This window comes from Passer domesticus, chromosome 1 (genome assembly GCF_036417665.1).
Source record: "Passer domesticus isolate bPasDom1 chromosome 1, bPasDom1.hap1, whole genome shotgun sequence".
Lineage (NCBI taxonomy): Eukaryota > Metazoa > Chordata > Aves > Passeriformes > Passeridae > Passer > Passer domesticus.
The window spans coordinates 144,177,703-144,183,886 of NC_087474.1; the positions used below are offsets into that span (position 1 = coordinate 144,177,703).

At 37.6% G+C, this 6,184-nt stretch overlaps 1 long non-coding RNA gene across 3 annotated transcripts; it reads left to right on the plus strand.

Moving 5' to 3' along the window:
- The first annotated feature begins 1,362 nt into the window (after positions 1 to 1,362).
- Positions 1,363 to 6,176, plus strand: LOC135283798 (uncharacterized). 3 transcript variants are annotated; one of them, XR_010349434.1, is made up of 3 exons: positions 1,363 to 1,504; positions 1,707 to 1,776; positions 5,804 to 6,176. It is a non-coding gene; the product is annotated as an uncharacterized LOC135283798 (long non-coding RNA). The 3 variants fall into 3 exon arrangements; XR_010349433.1 differs by lacking the exon at positions 5,804 to 6,176 and adding an exon at positions 3,724 to 3,939 and having other exon boundaries at positions 1,707 to 3,301; XR_010349435.1 differs by lacking the exon at positions 5,804 to 6,176 and adding an exon at positions 3,724 to 3,939.
- The last annotated feature ends 8 nt before the right edge of the window (positions 6,177 to 6,184 follow it).

Below are 6,184 nucleotides of genomic sequence, written 5' to 3' on the forward strand. Positions count from 1 at the left end.
ACAACCTGATACTTCTGTCTTCAGGAATCCAGTCAGTAGCAATATTTCTTTTTCCAATTGCATAGTGGACTCTTAAAACATTAGAGCTACAGTATAGCTCTGTATACATGGCCTTGAGAAGGATTCAAGTGCTGTAGAAATCAAACACCTCTCATCTGTGAATGTACATTCTATGTGAAAATTATGTGTGAACAAAGAAAATTGCTCCTGTCAAAGGATATTCAGCTCTCAACTCTTTGAAAACATCACCTCTTAACTGTGAGAAACTTTTGTGAGGAGAGTAGTTTTAAGATGATTTGACCATGGCATCTATTGCAATCATTTACACATGAGGAGTCATCTGTACTTCAGGCTGTGTTGTAATCACGGAGTCATAGAATGGTTTTGGGAAGAGACATTAACAGTTATGGAATTGCATCCAGCCAGGATGAATAGTGGTTTTGCCTCAATAGCATATACAGGGAAAACAGGCTATTGAGGGCAGCACATGTAGCCAAGTCATGGTGAGAAGAGTGGGGTCAAGGGAGTCAGTATGTTAACAGAACTATCCTATATTTGGTCAGGTTTCTGGTTCTTGTTCTCAGTTGTTTCAGTATCTGATACAACTAAGGTCATGTTCTGAGTTCGCATTTGTGATTGGACCCTTGCCCTCAAAGACCCCCATACCTGGTTGCAGGGCCACGCCCCCCAGGTCTTTGGATCTTGCCCTCGTACTCTGTGGTTTCCACATTTGTTATTGAAATCTTTGTTTTTTCAGACAAGCCATTGTTCCTGTCCCTTATTTTGCCAGCTCCCCCTGGCCAAGCCAAACAAGGGGCCACAGCTAGAGCAGACTGTGATAAACAATTATCTAGTTTCACCTCCTATGGTCAGGGACACATTCCATTAGATCCCATTGGACTCTACCAAGTAGAGTACCTCAAGAGGACAAAATCTGCTCTCCTGAACTCCAAGAAAGTGAGTTTGTTGTGTGACCTCCCCGATGTCCTAAGGATCTCAAATTTCACCATTTCATGGTCACTGGAGCCCAGGCTGCTTCATATTCCCCGTCAGCTCCTTGTTGATGATAACAAGGTCCAGCATAACACCTCTCCTTTCTGGCTCCTCTATCCCTTGGAGAAGGAAGTTACCATCAATGCATTCCAGGAACCTCCTGGTCTGCTTATGCCCTGCTTTGTTGTCCTTCCAATAGGTCTTGGGATGTTTATGTCCTCCATGAGGGACAGGGCTTGTGAACAATTAAGCTTTTTTTATCTCCTATAAACAATTAATCTTTTTTTATTGCCTATATGCTATAGGTGATCTCATGCATTTGGTCTTCCTGGTTGGGTGGCCTGTAGCAGACCCTCACTGTGACATCATCTGTCCATTCCTTCCCTTTAGTCCTAACCCATAAACTCTGTTGGCTCCTCATCCATCCCCAAAGGAAGCACTATGGACTTCAGCTGAGTGATCGCTGAGGGTGACATCCTCTCCTTGCCTCCTTGCCTGTCTTTCCTAAAAAGTTTGTGTCCTTCCAATTCAATGCTCCAGTCATAGGAGCCATCCCATCATGTCTCCATGGTGCCAGCAAGGTCATGGCCCTGCTGGTGTGCATGTCTCTAACTCCTGGTTTTTTCCCCATGTGATGTGCATTTGAGTTAGGGCTCAGGTGAAGTTGCCTTATTGACTGGAGGTGGATGGAATTCCTTTGTGCTGCCTTTCAGGTGCTCTCCTGCTGATCTGCTATCCCTCTCCATGTGCTTGGCATCTTGGTTTCTCACTGGTATCAAACTGGTAGGAGTGGGATGGGCCGAGATTCCCCTTCCCCAGTACAAACTTAAATGTATAAATGGCTAAATCATAGCATTATTTCAGACACTGGTCTGAAAAGAGTGGTTTAATAGATGGTGAATAAATGAGCTTTGGTGGATCTCTGTGCAACTTTTGGGGCATGAATAGTTCATCTGCAGTACAGACATTCACTAAGTGACTCTGGAGCCTATTATGCATTTTTAAATCTGCTGCAGGCACTTCAGCAATTTGATCTAATTTCAAGACAATGGGATTTGATAATGCAAGTGCTGAAGTACTTTAAAAACTGAATCTGATGCATATTTCAATTTTACTTTTTACAAAACCTCCTCAGAATACTTGAAATTATAAAAACTTTCTCCAATAGCTTTGGCTTACTGTTAAAATCTTTTAATTTCAGAGAATTTTTCTGTCTTTGGCACAAAATATGAACATGAATATCAAAGCTGAAAATCAAAAGAAAGACAAACAGAACTGTAATTGAACTAGTTAGAATAAAGAGAACTGAATGAAAATATACAAATGGTAGATAGGTAAATAGCAGATGTGCAAGAAACAAATAGTGCACATAAATTAGTAATCACAAGAAAAGGTAATGCTCAGTACTCTCCTTGTGATTTTTAGTATACAGAGTAACCCAAGAAATAAAACTTGTATAACATCTGGGTATAAGATTAGAAAGAGAATTTTCAAAATGCTACTTGTTTTTAAATTTGCCTAATATAATCAGTAACAGTTTTTGTGATATAGACATAAAACTCTCAGAATATCCATAGAAGAGGACTTTGGTGGTATTACTAACATGAGTGAATAGAAAAAAAATATAGTGGGAAAAATCTGTGCATACTGAGTCACAATGAAATATAAGCAACAATTCTCAATAACTTCAAAAATTTTGTGGCACTCATAGCTACCAGTAGCTGTCAAGTACTATAAGCTTTGAACACTAAGACATTGCAGTTGGGAGTTACAGTACAGACAGAAAATTGAAATGGAGAATGTATGAAGGAGTACAGGAGTGGTGTAAGGAGACTGACCATGTGAGTAAAGATTAATGGATTTCAAACCTGGATTAAGCTATGGACAAATGGACTGCTTATATATATGAGTATGGAGTGTGAAGAGTGGCAGAAGGGAGAATTATTGTCTGCAAGCCCTTTAAGAGCTTAGAAAATCATTGCAAAGATGGTTCTGAAACTGAGTTGTTACATGTGAGATGGCAGCTCATGGTGATGAGGGGATGAGCTCACCTCTAGACATGAATCAGATGGTTGACTAAGTTGTTTATAGGAAGGAATGTGGAAAACTGGAAGTTCTGAAGTTGTGACTTAACAAAAGTTGTTGCCTAAGCACTGCTCACCGGGCAGTGGGAGGTCAATGGTTGCTTGCTAATGAGTTCTCACAACACCAAAATTAAGAGAAAGTACCAAGAAATAGTCCTAGTCACTGCAGGAAACCGTTTTAAAATGAGGAACAGCTTTTAGATTAAGAGACTAAATTTGCCAAGGTTAGACCATCCATCTTCCACAGAAATAATTAAAGGGGAGTAAAGAGTATCAGCCTTGATGCTTATTGACTTTATTGGATTATTTTTATAACTTATATTTAAGTAGGACTACAGATATAGGTAAACAGGGACCCTTACCTCAAAACTAATTATGTAAATCTAAGTTATATTTTCAAAGGTTAGATGGTCAATATACTTCTTTTGTTAACAAAACCAATGCAAAACAAAATTTAAATATAATTCCTCTTCAGATGCAAGGACATGTTTGATATCATCACAGTTATTAGAAAATGAAAAAATAACCTTCATCTATCTTTCTTTAATTCAACATATGTGAATACCTAAGATAGGAGCAAGCTTGTTGTTCTGTAACATTTTTAGATCAGAAATTACATGTGACTGTGTTCTTATGTCTGCAACAGGAAAAAAAAGAAGACTGTGCTGAATACAAATAGATCTTCAGAAGAGACCTGATTTTGTGCTATACTTTGCTTTTGGATGAGCTAATATCTTACTGGAATCAAGGATGAAGATTTCTGAACTCTCAGTAGAGATCCTGGAAATCTTTTTTTAGAGTGGCTTTCTTCAAAGGAACTGTCTTTATTGTTCAGAGAATAACATCCACAAGGAAAACACAAGTCTGAATTCTTGTCTCTTTTTATTTTTCTCCTTTTTCTCAGTACTTGTTTTAAGATACTGTTAAATGATACACAAGTTATTGCAAAGTCATAAGGTGCTATTCTTTTTATTCTGCTTCTTTGTGAATGAGAAAGATATTTCTTTCTTTTTGATGCTGAAATCACTATTTAGAGAAAAACATTTTATTCACATATCACCAATCTTTAGTGATGAAATGTGGTAACTCCCACAAAAGCAATGAAAGCAAGAATGAAGGAGACTAAGCAAAATGCACTAGAATAGTCACAGGAGGAAGAGAAGGAGAGGAAGAATGAGAAAGAGTGAGCGAGGAGGAGAGGAGCTTTGAGAGAAATAGTCTTTGAATCAGTTTCCTGGTTTGCTTGTCTAGTTTTCAACTACCTGAATATTCAGGAAAAAACTCCTCAGTTGAAGATATCTCATTTGACTGAATCACAGAATCATCACAAGATATCCTGAGTTGGAACACACCCACAGAGATTATTGAAGTCCAGAACAGGACCACCTCAAGAATCACACCATGTGCCTGAGAGCATTGTCCCTACACTTCTTGAACTCTGAAAGGCTTGGTGCTGTGATCACCTCCCTTGAGCTATTAGTGAAATTATATTTATTCAAGATTTTATTTTTAAAGAGAATTCATATTGCTATGAAGATAAGGAGATGACAGAAATAGCAAGTACCCCTGAAACCATGTATTTGTGTTTCAAAGTGGCTTTCCATGCTTATAAACAGGGGATCTTGACTAAGATTAATGTGCAGGGATTAAATCTTTGGTAGCACTGTGCAAGTAAGTCTCAAATAATACTACTAAAATGATAGTACTCAAAAAAATAAACTGGGCCAGTTGTGGACATGGGTTTTGCCAAATGATTCCATTTTCTATTAAGTTTTAGAATGGACCCTGGAACACTTTTGGTCATGAACCCATGATCGTTTTCATAAACAATAACTAGTTACAACATGGCAGTTTGCAGGGCCTAAGAATTTTTCTCAAAGAAAAGATTGATTGTGGCCACCGTTCTGGCTGGTAAAAGTATGAACATGGCTAGAACTAGGCCAGTTTGTCTGTGACAAAAAATAGGTGTAAGCAGCATAAGTATGGGTGCTATGATAGTATTCATTGCCTCTTATTGCCTTATATCAATCCATATATCTTGTTTCTTTTTTGTCCTTAAAACATAATGGTTAAAACAACTGTATTTTTCTCAGATGTCATCTTTGTGATATCTGGCAACAAAATCTTGACTTTGAAGTTGAAAGGTATTTCTCATAATAGATTAGAAGCAAGATATAATTTTGCTAGTGATAAAAAGTCTTTTCAAGGTCTGCAGGCTGATCACACAAAACCTTTTTAATAGAGTAAACACAAATATACAGTAAACACACATTTACAGTAAATACACATTATTGTGTATAGAAAGACATTTGAAATACTCTGCTACCAATTAAAACAATTTAACAGCTTTAAAGCAAATGTCACAAGGCCTTTTTAAAACATTTCAAATCATCTTTCAAAAAGTGAAGCTGGAAAATTAATAGCTATGTGTTAGATATTTGACTGTAACTTTTATAGAAATAGCCTCTAAAAAGCAAAGGTGTTGTATAAAGTGCACACATGGGTGTGGATGTAATTTTTTATTTTAAAGATGCTTTTAAGAAGGACATCATCACTTTGTAAACTTTAATGGCTTTCAAATGTCCCATCAGCATTTTAAAGATAAAATCTAGCAACACTCATGCAACATCAAGTGTCTCCACTCTATGTGTTCAAATTCATGTAGCCCATATCAGGAAAATATCTCCTAATAATTCTCTTCTGTTTTACTTTGTTCTGCATTGTAGTGTGGTTTACAATGGAGAGTCTGCAGTGGGATACTCAAACTGGATTAATTTTGATTGAAACCAAGCTTGAGAAAGTGTGTCACTAATACAGCTAATACAATCTGGCCATTCAGTCTCAGGGCCAGACAGGAACCCAACTGAGGTAAAACTTTCAGAAGTGCATACAATGAGGATTTTGAGGCCTCAACACCAACTGCTTTGTACTTCAGATCCACCCTAGTGCAGTGTGCTGTACTAATCCAGAAATGGCATCTGGATTCTGATCCTAAGAAACTTGAAAATTTTGCAGTCATTGCTACTTAGAATACAACCACATACTCTCAAGTATATGTTTGTGCTTTCAAGAGACTGAAGATTGAAAAGGAACTGGCTCCATAGCTC